Consider the following 25,002-nt stretch of genomic DNA (forward strand, 5'->3'; position numbering starts at 1 on the left):
TAGTTCACCGTCAGCCGATTTGATGATTGGGCGTTTTTTAGACCAGTCATTACTTCCATGCAGCCTTTAGTGGGAGTTTGTCGTATCAGCCTCAAAACCTGAAAAATTTATAAGTTTTTACACTTTTCATTCTATACGTTTACTCTATAGACATTCAAAAATGAAACTATCATGTAATGTATATTTTGATAATTTAAATAATCGTTCACGAAGAATTGTCTTGCGATAATGAAAGGTATCCACGGATATCAGGAGGCAACTTGTTCACATTAGAATGTAGACAATTAGGCGTGCACCCTTCACACTGAGGGGTCCGCCGTGGCTCAGTTGGTCAGCGCGCTAGCACAGTGTAATGACCCAGGAGTCTCTCACCAATGCGGTTGCTGTGAGTTCAAGTCCAGCTCATGCTGGCTTCCTCTCCGACCGTAAGTGGAAGGTCTGCCAGCAATCTGCGGATGGTCGTGGGTTTCCCCCGGGATCTGCCCGGTTTCCTCCCACCATAATGCTGGCCGCCGTCGTATAAGTGAAATATTCTTGAGTACGGCGTAAAACACCACTCAAACAAATAAATAAATTTACACTGAGAGATGGTCAGATAATGATGCAAACTGATTACAGTCGACAAACTATCAGTAGAATCGTTAACTATACATTCATGCGTACAATAGAGGCGTTATATAATATAAAACAGATCTGTGTAATGTATGGCTAAATGACTCACCCATGTCGCGTTACATCCTTATGACTCTGTTGTCTTCTATCTATGCATACGCATCTACTACATCGATATATCCAAGACACATCACCAGGTCTTATACTTGAATGAAAAACAGAAAAAAAGAATGGAATAAAAGATCTCAACAGCTTGAAACTGAAAAGATGTAAACTTAATAAAATATAAATATATCCCATAGTATGTCCCCTTCCACATCGCCTGTACGTCACTGGACACTGGGCTCTCTTTCATCATAAAGCGTCGCTCTCACCGTCACCGTTCCTTGACACATGAAAACGCATGTCCAAATCTAGCTCACGCTGATGCTGCTGTGACTTTGTCAGCAATTGACATGTCGAAGGGCGGTAGTTTTTAAGCTGTTTTGTGTAGTCATATTACACGATTCCAGATGACAATGAATGATTGGCATCATTTCAGTCATATCGTTCTCAAAAATGATAATGAATGATGATAATGAATAATTGGCGTCATTTCAGTCTCATCGTGCTCAAAAATGATAATGAATGATTTGCATCATGTCAGTCATATCGTGCTCGAATATGATAATGAATGATTGCATTTCAGTCATATTATGCCCAGAAATGATAATGAATAATTGGCGTCATTTCAGTCTCATCGTGCCCCAAAATGATAATGAATGATTGGCGTCATTTCAGTCTCATCGTGCCCAAAATACTAATGAATGAATGGCATCATTTCAGTCTCATCGTGCCTAAAATGATAATAAATGATTGGCATCATTTCAGTCTCATCGTGCTCAAAGATGATAATGAATGATTGCATTTCAGTCATATTATGCCCAGAAATGATAATGAATAATTGGCGTCATTTCAGTCTCATCGTGCCCCAAAATGACAATGAATGATTGGCATCATTTCAGTCTCATCGTGCCCAAAATGATAATGAATGATTGACAGCATTTTAATCATATCATGCCGAAAGATGATAATGAACGATTGGCATATTTTCAGTCATGTACCTTGGAGTCAGACGATAATGGATAATTGGCATAATTTGAACCATGTGTCGTTGCGCTAGATGACCATACATGTTTGTCATTACTGCTACAAAAGTACTTTGTTACAGATAAGTTTTTTTTATAAGATTCCAATGACATAAACAAGGCCACTGCATATATTCAGTGTAATCATGTAGGTGTGTAGTAGATTAGAAAGAATTGCCAGTTGATGAAATGTTTTGTACTGGCATATCATGCTGTAGCATAACAGACTGTTGGGTAAACGTGATATAGATTAACTTATATTCTTTCGTAGGTCCTATTTAAACAGTTTCAACTGAATACACTGTGATGGTGGGGAGGGAGATGTGGATGTTGGGGGTAGGCAGTGTTACACGTGCATGCAACATGATCCACCCACGTCCAGTGTATATGGTTTGATTGATGTACATGTGTGCACAGCAGTCGATCGGGTAAACTCGCCCGCCTTCGGCGATCTCCGGTATCTGGAGACGTCACGAACGTAGACCAGCTTGCCCGCTTCAATACAAGCTTCGCTGGCTGTTATTTACACAGGCGAGTCATTGCACAATAACTATTTTGACGATGCCCTGACATGCAGAAGAACAATACTGTATACACTGTATTGGAAATGCAACAATATCTTTACGGTTGAAATTAAATATGTCAAACAGGATTTCTTGTAGAAAAATAGTATTTTAGAGAGGGTATTGTTTAACTTTCTCTAGCGATTCACTGCCGTGCAGTTGGGTGAGATAAATGGAAAGCTAGCCATCAGTTTTCAGTTAAGTTATGTAGAAAGATTGGTCATTATTTTAAGTAGAGTCAGAAAAATTGGAAAGAAATATTGGATTTTTTTTTCGTAAAATCGTTCCTCATTACGCGTCTTGTAATTAGAGACCACCATTAAGCCTAAGACGCCAATGAAACTGTATTATTCAACTAGATGCGCATATGCAGTCTACCCTAAAGCTGCAAATAAATGTCATCTTTCAAGCTTGGTGTCACGTGTAGCGGCTGTTCCGAAATGAACGGTGGTATGAATGAAGACATTAGATAATAAGACAGTTGATAAGCCACTGAAATCATCAATGATGTGTCAGACACCTGAACGACTAGTATACACCTGATATGAAAATATGCCTATCTAAATGTCAGTCATACAGTCATTTATTGAAGAAGCAAACGGTTTACCACTCAATCCTTCAAATCATCCATGCCAGAGGATCAAGTTCTTAAGAGAACCTATCAAATATACAACTGTGTATAGCCGAAGCAGGTTGATAAGAGAAACACAAGACGTTCGGAATGCAACATCTTGTTCAAAGCGTACCCCTGTACACACATTTATTTCGCCCACATGCTGTAAGTAGCATACTACCATGCAACCACAAAGCTACGGGAACAGCCACACTTATACAAGCAGCCGTTCATTGAGTAACACAATGGAGACCATCGAATGTATATCTCGACCTATTGATTTCTCCATTTTCATTGCTCGTACATGGGAATTTCGTATGGGGCGGTTGGTGCAGTCATTCGTTGAAGGCCATACACATGTACTTGTTTTTCCTAATATAGGCCTACATTAATCAGTAACTTGCCAAAAGTCGGTGGTTTTTAACCCAGGCAATCCGGCTTTCTCCAACCAAGGAAATCACTTATTATGGGATTAAAACATATCAAATGAATAGAGTAGAATGTTTGGTCTATTTACAAACCGAGAATTTATGCGAATGTCGTCTGTGAAATAGGCCTACACATGGTAAGACTTACCATAATAGACTCACAAATCTGCTCCAATACAATAATTACTGACACGCTTGTTCATAATGTTTGACTCACAAAACTTGGTTCAGATATGTTATACAGTTTGATAAGGAAATCTTTCTATTTATTAACAGACTGATATTCTGGGTATTAAAACTGGATACAAGGCATTTCACCATCAACAACACAACTTATAAAGAAACAAACGTGCAGCTTCAGATGATTTAACTTCTGATCCATGCCTTGGTAATAATGAATAACGTCTTTTCACAGTGATACTACCTTTAGTCCAATTACAATGTTGCTATCTAAGCCGTTGGTTTGAATCTCGCAGTCCTGATTAGGTAACGTTCTTTTTCTTGAAAAGCCATTCAATCAATATGCACAATCGTATATTCGGCCATTTATTTTTTCTGGCATGCGAGCATATGGGTGGAATGTTTCATTGCAAGTGTCAAGCTGATGGAGCTGTCCTTGTGGTTTTCTAGCCTTTACCCAATATTTCATCACCAACCTGTCCCGGATAACTTAATATATCCAGTCAGTGCATGAGGTCATGCACTCTATGTAATCAATAAATCTGTTGCAACGAGTTATCGTAGAACGCACCTTCATGTTCATTGTGTTTTACAATCCAAGGCTTTACACGCCAGTCGTGCCTGAGGCTATTCTCGCGGTTTTCTCTGATAACCGAAACAACTCTCTAGGATAAAAAATAGCTTTGATTCCTGGAACTACATTTACTGGAATTTCGTCTGCTTCTGGGCATTTAACTAAACACTTATCGCTTTCATGGTGATTCCATTTCACACAAATTATCGCAATAAATTCACAAGGAAAGACTTACAGGAACACTTTCAGATTTTATCAAGGGTAAATCAGGGTCAATGGCGTCTTAATCGTACGTTATACAGTGACAATGTGACAGATAGTACAGAATGAGTGAATGTTTGATTATGGCTTTATACCCTTAACCGATGAAGAAGGCTTGTTTCAATGCTTTCTTCAGAGTGGTACGTGCGGCCAAGCATAGTGAATACCTACACCTGTCTGCTACACGATATTGCCTTGATTCATTTGACCATTACGAGTTCCCTTTAATACAGTTACTATACATGATGATGGTATGTCAAATGAGAATCTCAGACTGCGCTATTTCATCGATCACGCCTCTTCATACAAATATCGTAAGAAATTTGTGAATAAAAACGGTTTAGTTAATTATACACGGTTTTAGCGTATCGGCAAATGTAGAATGTAAGTAGCATAAACCCAGCCCATACATACTGTTTTTAAAAGGCTGTTATATTTAAAAACAAGCGAAGAAAACTAATTGTTCTACCAGTATGAATTCCAAGTTAAGTTATCCTCCTGTGGGCATACAATCACCTTTTCGATTCTGCGGGGGTGGAAAATGGAACAGCTCTTAGAAAAGCTCTGAAAGCTTCAAACATTTGACCAGATTGTAGTCAAGGCTTGTCGCCTGGAGCGAGAGCGACCCGTTAGACGCTCGAGCCAGCAGAGACCATACAATGCATGATTTTCATTGTCAAGGCTAAAGTAATGACAGTCATCGCATGACTTATTTTCTATAGTCCATCCTTTATCTTGTTTCATTACTTTTGCTTTTCAGAACCATGGGTCATTTCATATTCCCCGTTCAAATATTTAGCCGTTAACAACTTTCATTCATAATGTAAAACGCGCTGGTTGCATGGAATGAAAAACCTGAAATGAAACGTGCTACAATACACTCCCCAAAGGGCTTCATATCGTGATCTATAACCATGTTTATAAGCATGAGTTCTAATTTATTTATTTATTCTGCCCAGTTTCCTCCCACCATAATGCTGGCCGCCGCCGTATAAGGGAAATATTCTTGAGTACAGCGTAAAACAACGAGCGGTGTCGACAATTCATTGTCAACGAGGCCTCAAGAACAAGGGGAGTCGGGGAATCGACAAGTTTCTTCTCCAAGGCTGGGATTGAGCCCGCATCTCTTGTGCCATGTCCAGCTCTCACGCGTTCTAATATACTGACTTCATTTTTGTCTAACGCCACACCAAATATTCAGATTTTTTTTTCGCTTATACGATGGCGCCCAGTTTTTATGGATGGAGGAAGCCGGAGTGCTCGTAGAGTACCAACTCGCCCACGCGTTCTAATAAAGTAATGATGACGGTGGCGGTGCATTGAATCTAGAGGGTCAGATTATGGGGGCTCGCGGTCTGTTGAGACTCATAGGTAACATGTATCTAGATTTCCATCAGTTGGAATGTATGCATGATATATTCCATGAAACATTTATGGCTAACAGAATAGTGTACAGGCTTAGATAGCCATAAAACTATAGGTATAGGTTTATATCAGAAGTCTCTTCAACTTGACTGACTGACTGACAGACTGTCTGCTGCATGCCTGGCTGACATCTTCTTTATTACGTGAGTGGCTGATTTACTGGCTGTTATATGAAACTATTTATATCAGCCGAATGGCTGAGTAAATGACTGCTTGACTTATTGTCAGATTCGCACAGTGACGAGTAGGCCGATTTAAGGAATTCATGCAAAGCAAATGACCGAAACAATTGTCACTGACTCACTGACTTGTCAGATTCGCACAGTGACGAGTAGGCCGATTTAAGGAATTCATGCAAAGCAAATGACCGAAACAATTGTCACTGACTCACTGACTTGTCAGATTCGCACAGAGATGTATATGGATGTAAGGACAGATTCGTGCACGACAAATGACTGACTGACTGATTGATTGGTTATATCACTGACAACCGAGCAATTGGCAAACTGACTGACTGGCTGATTGACCGGTTATATCACTGACAACCGAGCAATTGGCAAATGACTGACTGGCTGATTGATTGGTTTATCACTGACAACCGAGCAATTGGCAAATGACTGACTGGCTGATTGACCGGTTATATCACTGACAACCGAGCAATTGGCAAACTGACTGACTGGCTGATTGACCGGTTATATCACTGACAATCGAGCAATTGGCAAATGACTGACTGGCTGATTGATTGGTTTATCACTGACAACCGAGCAATTGGCAAACCGACTGACTGGCTGATTGACCGGTTATATCACTGACAACCGAGCAATTGGCAAACTGACTGACTGGCTGATTGACCGGTTATATCACTGACAACCGAGCAACTGGCAAACTGACTGACTGGCTGATTGATTGGTTTATCACTGACAACCGAGCAATTGGCAAATGACTGACTGGCTGATTGACCGGTTATATCACTGACAACCGAGCAATTGGCAAATGACTGACTGGCTGATTGACCGGTTATATCACTGACAACCGAGCAATTGGCAAATGACTGACTGGCTGATTGACCGGTTATATCACTGACAACCGAGCAATTGGCAAACTGACTGACTGGCTGATTGACCGGTTATATCACTGACAATCGAGCAATTGGCAAATGACTGACTGGCTGATTGATTGGTTTATCACTGACAACCGAGCAATTGGCAAACCGACTGACTGGCTGATTGACCGGTTATATCACTAACAACCGAGCAATTGGCAAACTGACTGACTGGCTGATTGACCGGTTATATCACTGACAACCGAGCAACTGGCAAACTGACTGACTGGCTGATTGATTGGTTATATCACTGACAACCGAGCAATTGACAGATGACTGACTGACTGCTTATATGACTGTCAACTGAATAATTGGCAAATGACTGAGAGTATACTTTACTGAAGCAATTTACAATATGAACTCGCTCGAGGATAGTCAAGTCTCTGCCTCTCTGCGTGTCATTATGTAATGATGCATGTACACCTGTGTAGGATATGTCAGATTCCAGATTTATATTTTGATTAGGCCACATACATGTACTATGTGGGGAATGCGTTGAGGATTATACAACTACAGAGGTGGGACATATTCCTTTTGGGTGCTTCTCTCAACTGACTATTTTGTCATTAAAACGATGGGATTATGGAATGTGTATCATTTGCGACAGCATAACTGGCATGTAATTCACTTACATGCGAGAATCATGACGAAGTATAGATTTATAGGCATGTATTCTGAATTAAGATGATGAAACAAACGACATATCCCTTATACATGCATGGGACTGTGTTACGGTGAAGCTTGAACGTTATGCCGACTTCATATTTGCGTCAGAGTTAAACATCACAAACTACTGCTTGCATTTATAATGTGACAGCAAAAAAGGCCGTAACACAGAAAATTGTCTCGCATTTTTACAGCGGGGAAATCACTTATACATTTGTATTTGAGCTTCATGCATTACATATACATACACTTGACAATGTCACAACTCGGATGAAAGACTGTATTAAAATACATGGCATGAAGGTTATACGCATTTCCGTTTCATTGATGCAACGGATCTTCGTCAACGATGACGGTGTGTGATTAAAAGCGAGACCACGGTCACGTCTGGTAGTTAACAGTTTCTTTCCGACTGTATCAGTATAATGGAAAATATGAAAGACTTACTTTCAATTTGGAAAAGGGCGAAATAACTTATGGCGTGTAATTGATGAGCAGATGTGCAATTTGTTGAAAAGTAACTTAACTTAAATCCGTCTAGATTACCAAAACAATATATACAGTTTTAGGACAATGGGCACTGTATACACTATATATATATACGTAGAGTTTCTATCTATGTCTTGTTGCCTATAATGGCTATATGAAAAACTCCACTGTATTTTCTCTCCGTTTTGAATTGAATGTAGATATCACCATCCTCGTTACACGCATTTTCACGCGCTCAGTAACGTGATGGCGAATGGGGGTGAAAGTCTATTGAAACGAAAAAAAGCTGGGTATATACACTGTGAGTATGAAATGACAGGAGACAAAGGGTTGTAGACTCGCATATCTATCTATATATACGTCCATCAGTGCTATTGCTCTCACAGCAGCCAGATCTGGAGATGGATTAGAAACGCGCCTCCTTACGTTCGCCTACACTATATCCCAGCACATGATTTATTAATTGTTTGTTACACCGCGTCTGCAGGTATTCCCGTCGCTCGACATGACATTCATTTCTACAGTGGAACCAGCCAGATGGGAAAATAGCACCACCTGGCTTAACATGGATAGATTCAGTTTCAACTATAGGTGTGGTTGCTTGCATGATATCTGTTGTCTGAGGTAATGTACGAATACATCATGAAGGGCAAGCCGACTTACTGGTTGAATGGCTGTAGGCCTACCCACATGGATACCATTTAACTCATATTTTAAATGACTGACTGGGTACAGTAACTAACCGATAGTAAAAAAAAAAAAAATAGCCTGCCTGTATATACCGCCTTCGCTCGCATGCTCTGACCGGTTTCCTAGCTCCCGTTCTAGAAGCGAAATAATCTTGGGTATACGACGTAAAACACCGAACAAATAAATACACAAATGAGCGTATAGCCATATGTACTATATCTGCAAATACCCGTACTAACTTACCAAATGACGACACAGTAGCCCATATACTTATAGAAACTCATCCCAGTCTCGAAGTTACCTCGCAGTGGGTAATGGTTTACACACAACTTTCCCTCGCCAATAAATTTAGGGCCATCGACTTATTTAAGCCAAGCGTTCTTCGCGTTGAAAATCATTCAAGGAAACAAATGGATTCACATGTAAGAGATGACTGGCTACATACATTATTATGATTGCTTTGATCTGATACGGTTGCAAGCTACTATACTGGTTGACTGACTGACTAACCATAATATAGTATATATTATTTACAAGTACATGACTGTCTCTGTGTACATGCCGTGTGACTGGCATGAATGTTTGATAGATTAACTCGATTTACATAAGTGATTGAATCCGATTGAATTACACAATGTATGTGAAAACGATTGATTATTCATCGATAGACTGACTATTGATAAAATTGGAAATGAATATCCACATGAATTAGACAGATTAATTACGTATATATAAGATAGATCGAACTGATTTATTGCAGCTGATCACTGATTGCATGCTAAACTATTGACGTATGAGGGGAGCATGGAAGTGACTGATCACTGTCACAGACTTCTGATATATTGTTTAAAGTGACTTTTTAAAAGTCAACATGCATTGCTTTGGACATACTGCACGCTGTAAGATGTACCCTAGCTTGTATGATGCCGCCATCTTTATAGCGCATGCTGTCTCACTGCACGGGACATCCCTCCTCTCCTGTCCAAATTCCTACCGCACCCCTCAGCAACAGACACAAATTTTATGTGAACCAAGCGGTTATAGCAAACAATAAAAACTAACAAAGGAAATGTTTTTGTTCCAGAGTTGTGTGAAATGGATTGTCTTCACTGCCAACAAGAACGTCAAAGACTTCTTGTACCACGAACGCGTGTGCATGGCGGTCTACATCAGGTAGGGGCACTTCTATAATTTTCGATTCCGCCTTGCGATTGTAACTATGTGTAACTTACAGGCCCTGTAACATGTATAAAAGCGCGTGTGTGCCTTAATTGGCATATGATTTACACAAGGTCCGCATAGATACAACGTAATTGTGTAACGTTTCTTAGAATCTGAAATGGGCATTCAGTGGTTCTCATTTGGAGTGTCAGCTTACTGATGTGAGTTACTGACTGATCAACTGACAACATCCCTTGTTTTTCCCTGTACATTGCGTTATAGCGCTGATTGACTTTGATACTGGCGTTTCTTGTTTATTTATGCAGTACATACATATGCTGCACGGAGAGTTGTGTGCATTCTGGAAAAGATGTTGAAAAGGTACGATGGAATCGATTGATATATAATGGTGGATTGAGTATAATAAACACTTGAGCCTTCTTTCGGCCTAACCACAAAAGGATTGAAAGGTAGGCCTATAGGCCTAGACCGAGCGTAAATATAAGAAAGTTATAAAATCAATAGGTTCATTCGTGGCAACTCATAAAGGCCTATGTAAGACCAGGGCCGATATAGGCTTATATGAAATGTACATTTTCTACGTGTGACATACAAATATAATCCTGTGGTGAGGGAGAGGGATTGAGGGTAGGAGTGGAATCATGGAGAACGGGTCTCGACGCTTATAACTTAATTTAAGGCAATTACAAGCGCATGCATGCATGCAGAGATATTCTTTTTTTATTATTTTCTTTAAGATTTGTTTATTTTGTAAGTTTTATTTAATGCCATATACTTACGAATATTTCGCACATATGATCGCTGACGTATTTGCATGAGTGAAGGACACCTGGCAAATCTCACACAGTGTTACACAGTGAGAGCTGGATTCGACAGTGCGACCGTTCGCTAAGCGGGGATCCTTAATCCAGCTATAAGCTTCACAGTATGGCCCAGTGCATGTTGTCAACACCGTGAGCCTTTCATGTGCACTAAACTACAAATAAATAAACGGGAAATAAACAAATTTGGCGGAGGCAACAGCGCCTGGCCAATAAATCTAGGCCTATTTTTGTATAAATTAACAGTTGTGTCGTCACTGATACAAAGCTACTGCATTTTTTTCCTCCAGTAAAAAATAAACGCTTCCGTCGAATTGGGGCCACTCAAGTAAACTAAATGACGTAATGGACTACAACCCGAGGCGATATACCAGTGGTTCCGCTTTTAAAACCACAGCCTGCTTTTTCTCTCCCCGCAATGCCAACTAGCGCAATCTCCGCATCACTGCTAGGTCGATGACGTCACGGCAGCCAAATTTGTCTGCAGCGAGGGGAAAACTGGAAAAGGCAGACGACACCAGCCTATTTTAAATCTGAGCATGTTGGACTGTTGTGACGGTCACTGTCGTCAGAGGTGAAAGAAAATAGACCAACAGAAATATTTCCCTGCCAAAATAAACTCTTGTTGGATGTGCTGGTGTCAGATCTTGGTCTCGTCCGATGGCTGTACCGCCATGCCGAATCTTGAGATTCATCCAGAACTCACATGTCCTAGCGAGATCATGGCATTTGCAGACTGGCGAGCTATAAGGGTTTATGCCGTATCGACTAGTCCAGTAACGGTATGTGTGAGAGCCAGTAAGCTCTGTTCACATTTGATAGTCAGTCGTTATTGATTACACGTGTGGGTGGAAGAAAAACGTTGAGAGAAGAGAGAAGAATAGGTTATGTGTCATGTATTTGATTCAGTAATGCCAGGGAAAATGTTAGAGGTTCATCGTAGGCTAAAGGTTTCATTGACAAAAAGATCAAAAGCGTGTCAGCGCGGTCAACCAATAAAAGCCAACGACCGCAATGCACCACATCCTCCCAGCCAATGACCGCCCCTTTGTGTGGGCAGGGCTCTGTGACCCCAGCCAATCACAGCCCACACACGCTCGATTCATTCAATGACGCTTATGCTAAACTTTCCGCTCCTTCAATGGGAGTATCCCAAAGTTCCCTCGGGTTCATTCATAAGTTTCATTTGGGCCACACCTCCTGCCCACACACACTAGCAATAGTAGCCTACATACAAATATAGTACAACTGCTCTAGAAAGAGCGTTGATAGTAACAGGGACATTTGAAATAAAATTTCACTGTGTAGAATAGTTTAGCAGGTAGAACTAGGCTAGGAATCTTTTAGGGATCGCACACCTGACGCATATCTTAAATGCTTTAGCTGGTAGAACTGAGAACAGTCGGTTTATAAATTATTTCATGTTGAAGGGGAGGGTTTTTTTCCACGTGGAATACGTAGAGTGCCTTTCAGTAGCGGCTTGTGTGTTCAGCACAGTCTGTCTCCCTTCCCACTCACAGCGTTAAATCCATGAACAGCTGACAAGGCTCAGAGTTGACTTACCCAGCTTGAGTATACCAATCAGTTTAACCATTTGGAATCCAAGTCACACCAGATTTGTGATTCACCCATATTTTATTGCTAGAGTTTAGTCACTGCTGATCAAAATCAACAGCATTAGTTTTGTCTCTGAACATTATTCTCAATGTGGAATATTACTGGCCCAAGACGTCGTCGTGGGGCAACAGCTACGATCAGTCAGGCACCCGGTACCCCACCTCAGCAAGGTGCCCGAACAGAACAGGTAAGAGTATTTGCTTATTTTACTGTCATCAAATGATGTACCTGTGTTTGACAGTACTTGCTTATTTTGCTGTCACAAATTGATGTGCCTGTATTTGACACTTATACCTTCACGTACAAAACTCAAAGTGCGCTATAGCTAACACCATCATTTATGGCCGAAAATTAAATGTAGAATTTATGTCATATAATTTAAAAGCCAAATCAGGGGTAAGGAACAGTAGGGATGAAACATATATGTTTACTGCGTTTTTGATTTTTGATGAATCTTTTGTCGATGATTCAGATTGCATCATCATATATTTACATTAACATTACTTTTTTTTTTTTATATTTTGAAAGTTTCATTCTTTAGCCTTACTCCACCATACCTGAAATGCATAAGCAAATGTATGATAGCTTTTAATAATGTCTAAAACTTACAATTATAATGATATATCAGAGGAATTTTATTCAACTCCTTTGCAGATAATTTCCATCACCAGGAAAGTTGTTGTACATGTAATTCACTTTTGTTTTTAAAGATATAACATTTTGATACTAAGAAATATGCAGAAATATATACTGACACCTCAGTGTGGAAGTCAGTGCCTGTATTGCATGTACCACACATTCTGGCTAAATGTAATTTTAAAAATACTGACTATTTTCTGCACTTTAAATTACAGAAATTGCCATTTTATCTAGATGTATTTATTTTGCTTCAAAATGGTGTTTTGTATATGGTACACCACAAGATAAGAATCTGGGCTGATTCCAGAAAGTCATTTCTGACAAGTCAAAATTTTAAAATCTGATTTTAGACCTTTTTTTGTGACTGTGTAAATTAAAATTTTTGACCACCTGACAAATGTGATCAGAGGACAGATGTGTATAAATTTCTTTTCCTAGTGCTGAACACTAAGCATTGTGAGGAGGATTTAAATTTTGACCTAAGTTAGAAAAGGCTTTGTAGAATTGGCCCCAGATTTCATTATTCACCATTTCATTGACAGTAAATATGGTATCATGGCGTCTGTTATGAAAATCTGAAAGTTTAATTTTTTTATTTAAGTATCAAATATAATTATTATAGTGAATTATAGTTACTGATATTGATACTAATGAGTAATAGTCAGGACAAGAATTAAAATGTAATATATCTTCTGCAAAATATATTAAATGCTTGGTTGTTCAAAAACTCAGTTCAGAGAAAGTCATGTATGCTTTAAATCCTCAAACATTGCATTGAAAGTTTTAAAACTTAAATAGCATATGTTTCTTACATTTACAAGTGTTAACAAATACATCCTATGGAGATGGTCATAGTCTTTCCAAACATGATATGAATATATTTTTTTTTTTGTTTTCCTAATCTATTTTTCCAAGATTTTGTATCTATTATATTAATATTCAAACTTTCAAGTATAGACATAATTTCCTGACAATTCAGATGGTATTGTGTCTTTCTGTGGTTGACCGATTTCCTTTGTTTTCTTAATTAAAACAACAAATTGATGTTAAGCAGCACTTGGTACTTCAAACGCAAGTACAAAAAAAGTTGAAAATAGTAGATATAGGTAGGTAGTTTGCAACAGTGTTGTCCGTAACATATAAAGGTACTGTATATAGCTGAGTACTTAGTACATGTACTGTGCAAGTATTCTCATACTTTGTCACATTTGTACATATATGCCACTACTTCTTCCTGTGTGGTGGAGATTTAAGTTGAATCCAACAATTATTTTGAATTTAAAATCTACAAACATAAAATTAATAAATAACTAATGGCTGGTTATTATTGTTTAAAAAAAAAAGCTGCTCATGGTTTATTGGAAATATTAAGAGGAAAGAAGAAAAGAAGATAATGTGTAGAACATAGTATGAGGTATGTTTGCTTTTCTTTATTCAAGAAATACATACTTCACCAAAGCTGTTTAATCTTTCATAAGAAACAGCATTTTATACATCCAGCATTGGAACACAATGTTTGTGTAAAGGATAGGACTGAATGCTCTGAAAGTTGTGTGTACCAGGTGTTATGTGTTCATAGGACAGATGTTTGTGTCATGGGCGGATGTTTGTGTCTTGGGTGGATGTTTGTGTCATGGGTGGGGTTCACGAAGAGAGGGACTATTAGCATCTTATACATGTAATGAGTAAAGTTTCTGGCATGTCTGGGTTAAAAATTTATGGTTCGTCTTAGTAAAAAAATAAGTGGAGTGTAAATGTACATTAGATATATAGGCTAAAAATGTTAAAGGTTAAGAGTGGATAGGTGTAACCTTAAGTAATTATCAGACTTAACAAAATGATATGGCAGGTAAAACATCTGTCTCATACTGGTAATTCTTGATTTAGGAGAGCTTCTGTTTTTCATCGTTAGCTGGAATGTGAGTAGGAGGAATGGTGAAAGAGAATCTCCTGTGTGGGTTTAAAATCCAAGAGGGGAGAAATTTATATGAGCCAATGAAAGGTCAATGAGCATAGCATGAACTGTTACGATTAACAGTTGCCATAACTCCCACCTGGTGGGATATGCTCCGGGTCATTTGAACCAGCCTTAACAAGGCCATTAGGTTATTTGACCACTGGTCATATTGACCAGTCTTAGTTTTACTAATTGCTCGTTCCAATGACCCTTTTCTTTCCGGTTCCTACCGTGGATTAACATTTTAAAGAAAGGCCATCAAGCAAGAACACAAGCAGATTAAAGCAGTGTCCTTCCCACTCACTCAGCTAAGGTGTCACTCACTGTCTACCAGAGTCTATCAATCTGTCCTATAATGAGATATGACTCCCACTGATTAAACATTCCTCTAATATCTAGGCTAATGCTTGACCACCGCTGTCCTTGATGTCCAGTGTAATAGACTGAGGTCAGTTATAAATAGCCATTTGAATGGCCGTGATCAACTGGAAAGAAGGCCTAATACAGCCATTCTTTTACATCCTAGATGCAGAGCTGTACAATATTCAGATCACTGGCACTGTGTAGGCAATGTGGAAACAGCGAGCTAGGTCAACATGCAATCAATATTTAAGATACATGCAGGACTGATGGCCGTTAACAGTGATCACATACCTAAGGGGTAGTCTGTGCTCACTATGCCGATGTATGCTCGTCTTCCTTGTTCAATATGCTGTTAAATCTTGCCACTGTTATCCTACACTGCACAGGTTGTTTCATGTTTGCCATATTGATTAAGGCTATTGTTAAAGCTTAAACGCACATTGGTCCTAATTCTGAAATCCTAAACTGCAACATTTTTGGACAGGTGTATTGATTTGCAGCCTTGGGAGAAATTAATTCATATTAATTCACATATTGTGAATGGTTATGAAGTTTTAATACATGTATACACATACTCATGTGTAAAATGGTTGAACTGATCATATTCGGTTTTCTTAATTATTGTTTCATTTTTAACAATTAGAGCCACATCTTTTATTGATGGTGTGTAGGCGGGTGACACGTAAAATGACACACAGTTGTACATGTGTTTGAAGGAGTCCTGGGGAAACATAATGGTTAGGATTTTAAACAGCAACTGACCCATTTTCTCACATCTTGTCTCAAGCATCCTGAACAAGTATACAATGTATGTTCTCTTATCTATCTGAGTACATGTATAAGAACAGATGTCAGCACATGCCTGTATGCATGTCTGTATACTCTTCCAATTCTTAATTTTGACCAGACTTTAAGATTTTAGAATTTTGGGACTTTGACATGGGTTTTAAAATGATTTAACATCTTCAAAAATTTATCCACAAGAGATCAAAGAAAAACTGAAATAAAAACAAACATGTTTTGTCCAGAACAACTCCAGCACAATGTTTTGTATACTTAATAAGACTGTATTTACAAAACATAAAATATTTATATGTACTGTGTATCGTAATTTCACAAACCAAATTTTCCCATTTTATCTCCATTTTAAAAACAGTTTAAGTATAAATATTATATACCATCTGAAAGATCTAGCATTCCGCTTTTCAAATTTGTATTCAAGTGCAATTTTTTAAAATCACCTTGAATGATGATGATAAATTATTAACAACGTATGCCTGATTGGAGCTAAGTAGTCATATTTGGGCAATTTAGCTATTCTTCCATATTTGGTTAAACCATTTCCTCATGCCAGCAACCTGTGGATGGTCGTGGGCTTTCCCTGGGCTATGCCCAGTTTCCTCTCACCATAATGTTGGCTGCCGTCATATAAGTGAAATATTCTTGAGTACGGCGTAAAACACCAATCAAATAAATAAATAAATCCTCATGTAGACTTAAACAGCCCACATGTTTAAAACCGATTTGAACAAGCCTATCATCATTAGGAACTAACGTATGTTTATTGCCATAGAAGGAACATATGTGTTAAAGTATTTTAATACATATTTGAAAACAGCATTGCCAGTATCAATCATTTCTGGTGATGTATTCTTTTTCATACAATACTTTCAAGCCATTATAACTGTTGTTCCCTTCACAGCTGCTTCTGTTTCTCATTGACCCTACCTTTCTCCCTCATATCCTCACCACACCATAAGTAACTTAAGCCTTAATGTTTAATAGGGTTTCCCATATAAGATAATTAAGCAGCCCAACAGATTTGGTACTGGAGGCAAGTATCATCAGTGAATTTGATAACGTTGGTGGGCAATTGAACACCCACTCCCCCCTCTCATCATTAACAAACCTAACATGAACTATTTGCTCAAAAAAGAGGAATATAACCCAAGACATGCCTGTAATGTGGATGGCCCTTATAAATTACATAACATATCTATATTCAAAATGAGCTTTAAGAATTTAATAAGCAATAACACAAAAATAATAAATCAATAAATAAATAAATAAAGGGGCCTCAATCAGTGATGTACTTGTCTTTTTACACCTTCATTTAATAATTACTAGAGTTCTAGATATTGTATTGGTTTCACATTTAAGCTTTCGATGTATATATGTATATTTGTTTTTATTTCCCCCAAAATACTGTAAATTTAATTGACATGTACATCTTGATAATGTCTGTACCTTGGATCAAAATACTGACTATCCAAACTAAATATATTATTTTTATTTCCAACATCAATTTTTTCAAGAATAAACAGTTAAAAGGAACTGTTTGGAGAATTGGATATTTGAATCTTTGCCACTGTATTATCTTACATATACATGTATCAGGCTGGGTGAAGCTCTTAAATAATATATAAATTTTCTGAATTTTTCGATATTTCATTTTTACCTAAATTTTGTGTTAAATGTACATATACACATTTTTTTAGTACAGAAAACCCATATATGTGCATTACTTTTTTACATGTTAGGCTGATTGTCCAGTGTATTCATTTAATTGCACTGTCCCGTAAGTGGGAAGGTCTGCCAGCAACCTGCGGCCGATCATGGGCTTTCCCCCTGGACTCTGCCTGATTTCCTCCCACCATAATGCTGGCCATCGTTGTATGTATAAGTGAAATATTCATGAGAACGGCCTAAAACGCCACTAAAATAAATAAATAAATACCTGCGCTGTCTCACAAGCATTAATTTTTTCACAATAAAGTTACTTAGCACAAGTTATCTGGCTGTGTTTATAGCGCTGCGATTACATATGTGGCTGGCTTTCTCATATGAGTTATCCTCACTCAGACTAGCAGTTAGAATATAAAGCTGATTGCTGTTCTATGAGACCATAAACACGCCCGATTTAGCTGCTGTAATAGACACTCAATGACGGCCACTGGTCGAGAAATAGATCGTAAGCTCCTAACTCAAAGATAAAATCTGTCACACACAGCTGTTTACTTCAAGTGGGTTATGAGCTGTATAAATAACTTGTTACAGATACATGTTTAGGCCACACATAACATGTAGGAAAGCTGATTGCTAACACTAAGACTGCTTGGCTTAATTATTAAATTTTGGATATATGGGTATCATTCCAGGTGGAAATACAATGGCGGTTTAAGCATTCCTGGATGCATGGCAGCTTTGTTACTCTAATCATTAAAACGTGGTCCTTTTGGGTGTTCTACAAAATGCATGTCGTAAAAGCTTTAACATCATATACCTATGTCTTATCTGGGACTGTTAACATAGTCCCAGGTTTTAATTAGTTGACACATGTGCTAAATGTGTAATCCAAGGATTTCCACAAAAATCGAATACTTACACCTACATGTACTTGTATGAGCTGTGAATGTTATGAAAATGGTAAAAAAAATCTAGTCAGCATGCAGAGTTGTCAGGTACATTAGGTCTACATTTATACTCATAACTGTCAAGGTGTCCAGTGTGTTCAATATGTACGTCACAGTGACAGATATTTGCATGGAATAACACATCAAGAGGATATGCCATGTGAAATATTTAAAAAAATATTCATGATGAATGACTTGTTCTCTTGCTTTATATGCTTTTTTAGTTCTTTGGTAGTTTGTGTTGATTAATTTAAATTTGTAAAATCGATTTTGGACTCAAATATTTGTGGACATTGTGGTATACTGAAATTAAATTTCACATAAACTACCATTTTATGATAAAAAAAAAAAATTAGATTTTAACAAAATTCAAATTTCACTAGAATATGCATTTCATTAAAATTCAGAATTTAATTTTCAAATTGAAATATGCTTTTAAGATGTGCTGTATTTATAATATCAGACTTTTAACAGCTTGATCTGGATTTGAAAATACGCATACCTTCATACACATAAACTGACTGCCAGCTCTCGTATAGGTTTCTCAACATCTACTAAGGCCATTCATGAAATCTGCAATAGAATAATCAATATAGTAAGGTGGCAGATGGCTCAGCCGAGATCCAGCTTGATGATGTGTTTGTAGCCTGGGCGGGCTGTGTGTGACACTTTGTGCTTATATACATTTAACAGTTGTATGAGCTGTGGATATAGCTTGAATTTGAATAAATGACAGTTGATATATACATATTGTCATAGTACACTGGGCTAGGTATACATTACAAGTTCAAAGTTGACCAACATAACTGTGCGCTGGGCATGGGGCTATATTTCTTCATAAAAAGCGGTGTCAAATACAGGGTCAGTTAAAAAAAAAACCTAAAAAAAAAAACAAAACAACAAAAAAACACAGACTATGATAGCTGTGGCAACTCGTCCACTTCAGTCATAATTTGTGATATTGTTGTGACCTTACAGACACTGTATTGTATTTATCTATTTATTCATTTGATTGGTGTTTTATGCCGTACTCAAGAATATTAACACTGTGTTGTAATGTCATAGTGCAATTAAAAGGGTGTAATGGATGGTATAGTGACATGGCGAATAAATAGCAGAGTGGAGAGTATCTAATGTTATTGAACACATTGGGCGTCCTTGAAAAGGTCAATAAGATTTTCTACCGACAATATGCACTGTCGATATTAACGATAGTATTTTACTGTAGAATTTAATTTCTACTCTTTCTGCCATGTAATGGAAATGTGGGCATACCAAGCTACTCCTGTGTATTTTAGGAATCCAGATTTTATACAAAGCTGTTGGTGGGAAATGCAATTTCATAACCTGTTCAACTGATCAGTTGACCAAATAACAAAGGCTATTGATTTTATAGACCATGTTTTACTGGTCAAAGGTCAGAGGCCAGTTTGGACACCATTTCTATTTAACAAGCTGGAAAATGAGATGGCTATTTTGGACACACTGTTTAACTGAACGTAAGGAAAATGACATGTTAACTGGGCACCCTAATTTAACAGAAGTTTACAGAAAAGCTTGAGGGTTGAGCAGGTGTCACTTTTGACAACATGATTAAATAACTAATGCGAGGAAAGGCCATGATATTTGAAGGGCTATCATTCCTGATTTTCAGCTGATTCCTGACTGTACAGCTCCTATATATGAGTATTTGTTCATTTCACTTTTGTTCAAAACCTGTCCAAATATGGTTATTATGGCCGTTATGTTATCATTATTATAGGCCTCGGCTAGTCATGTCTGCTGACATTTCAGTTGGTGGGTCAGTCTGAAGGTGTTTGTTTCCAGAACAATCAATTGAGTAAAAAACAACACACAAATAATGTGGGGAAATTGTCATCTGTAAAGTTCAAATGTAATATGTTAATTGTCCATGATGCAGACATATTGTACATGCACGTGTACGTTGAACATTAATACGTAGAACACAAGTGTCCTGGAGACAGCGGCTATGCCAGATACCTTAGCGGATGGGGTAATGAAATGAATACCACAGGACATACTATACACAATAACCTGATCCACGTATCTCCTACCTGTTCCACCTACACATTTCTCAGTAGGTCATGTCTGTACGAACCGGAACACTTCCTGTGCATAGCTGTGGTAGTCCAGAAGCCAGACAGAATTGTCTCCCCTTAAAAAACCTAATGGCATGGTTAGTCTGAATTTATTTCAAAGTTTAGTGATATAATTTTTTCTGTGGTTAAGACGATACGTGTAAAGTTGTGTGGGAAGCATGGTTTTGTCAGAATCAGTATATGTATTTGTTAAATTTGTACTTGTATATGACCAATAGTCACAGTGACAAAATGTATGTTGAAAAAAGAAAATTATACCATGCCTAGACAGCAGGATTAGTTTGAAATATGTTTGGTGTACATGTATAGGAATCAAACCATGTCTGCGAAATCAACCAAATATGTACAAATGGTAGCATATAGTTTTGTTTTTTTTTTTAAACTGATACATGAATGTGATGACTGCTTCGGTGGCAATGATTAGAGCGTCTGCTGTGAAGTTGCTAAACCTCCCGAGTTGGGTCATACCAATGACTTTAAAAATGTTACTTGCTGGTGCCTTGCTTGGCACTCAGCACAGAGGTTAGAGCAAAGAAACATGACAGGTTGACCCAGTGTCAGTATAACACGACTGGGTTGGATGGCATGTCCAGTGTCTTCGGCATGATACTTCACTTTGGCGGCATGGTTTCACCCTGCAACAAGAAGACAAAATATATGCCTCATCATCGTCATATGACTGAAGAATTATTAAGTATGATGTTAAACCCCAAGCATATATACATACATATACATGAATGTGATAGCTGACAGGACCACACCAGATGTTAGCCACATAGCCCAGTTTTCAAAGTGACTGGCGAAGTGCACTACCGATTAAGTCTCAAATAATTTTCTTTCTGCATGTCTTAATATACATTCAGTATATTTTTGATCTTTTTTTCTTACTTTGTAAACAGTAGGACAGGATGTAAAGAAAAGGGATTCCCAGAAAACTGGAAGAATTGAAAAATAAAGTGTCAAGATGGCAAAATAATCATTTTGAAATACACATGGTTGTACATCTTATTACTTTTTTTATAATCTTATCGATGGCTAACAAAAAGGGACAATTTACTGCAAGTATCACAGTTTTGTGAAAGGCGAATTTTGCCAGTCTGTTTAACCATTAGAGTACACATACATGACATTTTGTAGTTCCAAGGATAAATTAAGATTAAAGGACTTCTTTTATACACAATTTTCTTTTATATGTCATGCCCTCAGAAATTTCCCCATTGGTTTTGCCATAATAGATGATTGTTACTAGATTTTGATGAATATGACAGTGATGAATGTACAAAAATGTTGCTGAACAAGAGGAAAAAATGAAGCACTGCTGCAGCTCTCTTTTTTTTTGTTCATCATGCAGATATGTAACAGACTTGTGCTTATGAATAATACTTATAATTGACAGATTTAGAACACAAAAAGTTAAGTGCTGACGTATATTCACACATCATAGTCTTTGAAAAATATTTAACAGAATTCCGGTTGTGTGGACCGGGTTATGTGCACCTCTGCGTATGTTGTCAGTACAATTGTGGGGGTTTTTTTTCGTTGTTTTTTTTTTTTTTTGTTCGTTTCGGCCCATCCTTTAAGCTGATTTATGTCACTTACATGTATGTTATACTCATTTAAAATTGTAAATCATTAATCTTTTCCTGAAGGAATTTAACTCCCACACATCTGCTTATTGCTCGAAAGAATCTGTGCATCGCCTGGCAAACTTAACTACCGTATGGTACTTCAGTAGTTTTGAATTCCAATGCTATGGCTTTATACAAGGAGAGCTCTTTTGTACACGCCTTTTACTATTAAAATTGCTAGTTTGGTTTTTACATTTAGCTATTTTTTAGTTTACCTTTGCAACAGCCTTTTATTACTCTTCTTCTCCACAGTTTTAGGAAGAATTGTTTTTTTTTCCTTTCCGTTTTTTTTTGACATAAATAAATTTAACAAACACCTTTTTTTTATTTGATGTGAACTGAATGGTAAAAGTAATGTATCAAAAACAATATTTCTTTTACTGACTGGAAAATAAATTATTTATTAAGATCATGAAGTCCTTAACTGGACCAAATAATAAAGCTGATGTTAATATGAAACTGTGCATAGACTCATTGCTAAAATCAGCTGAAGTCAGTTGAAATGTTTGAAGAAATTGGGCAGATGTGTGTGTAGGTAGTGGTGAATGAATAACCTGCGTGGGTAGGGAATTTTGTGGGTGTTTCATTGTGAGACATGAAATCTAATAGATGTACAGGTCAACATAACAATCTCTAGATGTCATGAAGTGCTGTCTGGTATCCTGTACCCAGGCACACACTTCATGTATTGATTCATGTAGACATAACAGTTCAGATTTCACACACGTGTTGCATGTGTGATGATGGTAGATAATCTTAATCTTGGGTGTAAATTGTGTGTAACCTCACCTCATAAGATGGAGGTCTCAGGTAGCATGTAATCCTGATTGACTGTGTGACATCACATCATAAGATGGAGGTCTCAGGTAGCATGTAATCCTGATCGACTGTGTAACCTCACCTCATAAGATGGAGGTCTCAGGTAGCATGTAATCTTGATCGACTTTGTGACATCACATCATAAGATGGAGGTCTCAGGTAGCATGTAATGTTGATCGACTGTGTGACATCACATCATAAGATGGAGGTCTCAGGTAGCATGTAATGTTGATCGACTGTGCGACGTGACATCATAAAATGGAGGTCTCAGGCAGCATGTAATGTTGATCGACTGTATGACATCACATCATAAGATGGAGGTCTCAGGCAGCATGTAATGTTGATCGACTGTGTGACATCACATCATAAGATGGAGGTCTCAGGTAGCATGTAACGCTGATTAAACTAGGTGTACTCTCACCTCATAAGATGGAGCTCTGGAGGTCTCATGTAGCATGTAATGTTGATCGACTGTGTGACGTGACATCATAAAAATGGAGGTCTCAGGCAGCATGTAACGCTGATTAAACTAGGTGTACTCTCACCTCATAAGATGGAGCCCTGGAGGTCTCAGGTAGCATGTAATGTTGATCGACTGTGTGACGTCACATCATAAAATGGAGATCTCAGGCAGCATGTAATGTTGATCGACTGTATGACATCACATCATAAGATGGAGGTCTCAGGCAGCATGTAATGTTGATCGACTGTATGACATCACATCATAAGATGGATGTCTCAGGCAGCATGTAATGTTGATCGACTGTATGACATCACATCATAAGATGGAGGTCTCAGGCAGCATGTAATGTTGATCGACTGTATGACATCACATCATAAGATGGATGTCTCAGGCAGCATGTAATGTTGATCGACTGTGTGACATCACATCATAAGATGGAGGTCTCAGGTAGCATGTAACGCTGATTAAACTAGGTGTACTCTCACCTCATAAGATGGAGCTCTATGATATTGTCAACTTTCTATACTGGGCAGGCCTGCCATACGTATAGTTTAATTACCAAAAGTGCTTAAACAACATGCTTAATAATAAAGAGAAAAGCTGATAATACTGAGGTTTCAAATTATTAATTAAATTTCAATGTATACTACAGAGTGATTTAACCAATTCTAAGAAAAAAACTTTTAGTGCTGTATATAGCTTTCATGGAACCCCCTTTGGACAAAAGGTGATTTTAATACATTCTGTGAATTCAAAATTCCAGATTGTTTTACAATGTTGGGATAGCTGTGGGGGGGGGGGGGGGGGGGATCATAGTGCATGATTACATTTTTTGATAAACTGCCTTGGATTTAAATTGTTGTGCAAAAATGTTGTGCATGTAATACATTGTGATAAACACCAATAAAATATATATCAAATGAGAGAAAAAAATATGCATTCATTTCATGGTTATATATATTAGCTGAGGGGTAATTGTCCAGTGATAGTACTGAGGGAAAATTGTTCGTAGGGGAAATGTCTGGCTGTGCTCTGCATTTCATGATTTTAATTGTCTGTATGAAATGAAGTGTATTTACACTAGGAGAACACATTCGGGTAATTTCAAACACTCCTCACTTAAAAGAGTTTTAGGCATGTGACCACCAGGCCAAGATCAGAACAATCACAGTAAATAGAATTTTTGATTCAGGGGAAGCTACTGTGTGTATTCATGACCAGATACTCACCCAGGAACTTTTACGTGAAAT

General features: G+C 37.9%; 1 long non-coding RNA gene across 1 annotated transcript; it reads right to left on the reverse strand.

Moving 5' to 3' along the window:
• Positions 1-66: 66 nt before the first annotated feature.
• LOC135469363 (uncharacterized) lies at positions 67-20,819 on the reverse strand. The gene is made up of 3 exons (XR_010444317.1): positions 20,798-20,819; positions 722-817; positions 67-98 (listed from the first exon to the last, which is right to left on the reverse strand). It is a non-coding gene; the product is annotated as an uncharacterized LOC135469363 (long non-coding RNA).
• Positions 20,820-25,002: the final 4,183 nt, after the last annotated feature.

The sequence above is a fragment of the Liolophura sinensis genome, chromosome 6, assembly GCF_032854445.1.
Source record: "Liolophura sinensis isolate JHLJ2023 chromosome 6, CUHK_Ljap_v2, whole genome shotgun sequence".
NCBI classification, from domain to species: Eukaryota; Metazoa; Mollusca; class Polyplacophora; order Chitonida; family Chitonidae; genus Liolophura; species Liolophura sinensis.